The sequence below is a fragment of the Halyomorpha halys genome, unplaced genomic scaffold (genome assembly GCF_000696795.3).
Source record: "Halyomorpha halys isolate HHAL.00 unplaced genomic scaffold, Hhal_1.1 Scaffold1830.1, whole genome shotgun sequence".
In the NCBI taxonomy this organism is placed as follows: Eukaryota; Metazoa; Arthropoda; class Insecta; order Hemiptera; family Pentatomidae; genus Halyomorpha; species Halyomorpha halys.
The window spans coordinates 107,943-109,492 of record NW_027106915.1 but is presented as its reverse complement, the minus strand read 5'-3'; the positions used below and the strand labels follow the sequence as shown (position 1 = coordinate 109,492).

Sequence of the window (1,550 nt, the reverse complement as noted above, 5' to 3'; positions counted from 1 at the left end):
TTTACTAGACGAGCTGGGTTTAAATGGCTGTGAGGCATTATTAAAACAGTTGGAAACCATAAATTTATATACGTCACTCATAAATTTGAAAAACACGTCAAATGATCCATGTAGAAAAAGTGTGTCTTAGGCTCAAGAACTCTCTTTAATGAATTGAACTTCCAACATCTGTTAAAAATTATAAATATGCAAACGATTTGAACATTATTTTCGCCCCACCCTGGACTACACAATTTCCTATTATTTTTAAAGAATGAGGGTATCTTTTATCTTTGTTATAGAATAAATAATTCAACTATATATTTTCACACTTGTTCTTAGAGGTGTATTCGCTTAGATGTAGCATCGGTGGTTCAGTGGTAGAATGCTCGCCTGCCACGCGGGCGGCCCGGGTTCGATTCCCGGCCGATGCAAGTTTTTTTTTTCAATTTTATTCTCGAAAATAAAAACATAATGCCATTAAAAACTTCTTTGTTTTTAATTCTTGAGATTTAGTAACCGTTGACGTTACTTCACCTTTAAAATTTAATTTTAAATAGTTTTTTAATCCATTAAATTTTTTTTTTAGTTCTAAGATCGCAAATGAGACTTTACAAATGGTTTGAACATCATTTTGGGCCCTTTTCATCAGAATTCATATATAATAATAAAGTGAAGGGCTACAACCCATCAACGGTCAGGTGTTCAGTGGTTTGTAAGAAGTATTTTTTTAACATCGGTTATACAAGGAGGTGGTTTATCCAAGATCACGGTGAACCACCAACTTTCCCCCCATTTAATGTGGCTAGTTTATCCTAGGAGAAAGGTTGAGTAACGGCTAAATTAACAGAATAAATAAAAGGTCCTAAGTTACTAGAACAGTGCCTTTCCATCCCCGTAGAGTCTGGGTGGGCCCCAGGATGGCTTCCGAATCCACAGGGCTGGTATTAGTATTTCTATTGGGGAAAACTAGTTCGGTCTATGAGCCTTGTGGTCCTTCTTGCCAACTGGTGGCTAGTTGCTGCCGCCGATTCATTTCTCGGGACGGCAGAACAGGAACCCACAACCAATGGGGAATGGAACGCTCAGGGACCTATGCCACAGCCAACACTGCAGTTACGTCCTTACAACAGAATAAATAAGTATTTGCCTCACCCGGATTCGAACCAAGGTCCCAGAAGTTAGTAGAAGGGCGCCCCACTGAGCTACTCCGCTTCTCTATAAAATGCTAAAGTTAATAAAATCATCAACATTTGTCGTAAAAGAATAAATATTTCGCACTAATACATATTTGATAATAGTTATTACAGCAACATATTTTAATGAGTTTTTATTTATATATATATTTTGTTTATTTTAAGGTCTAATAACACCGACTTCAGGACCTGCTCGTCTAACGTCTTTTAAAAAACGTATCTTCCATCTTTGTTCCTACCTGACGATACCCCATATTCCAGACGGAGAGCATGCCCTCCGATAATGAGGGATGACAGCCACGTGTACGTCCCTCCCCTCCCCAAGTACTTCCCCGTTTTGTACACTGCCCTCCCTCCCCTCGCTCAGTACCAGTT

The 1,550-nt window shown here is 38.8% G+C and overlaps 1 non-coding gene across 1 annotated transcript; it reads left to right on the top strand.

Annotated features, from left to right (window-relative positions):
* Positions 1-342: 342 nt before the first annotated feature.
* Positions 343-413, top strand: TRNAG-GCC (transfer RNA glycine (anticodon GCC)). The gene has a single exon. It is a non-coding gene; the product is annotated as a tRNA-Gly (tRNA).
* Positions 414-1,550: the final 1,137 nt, after the last annotated feature.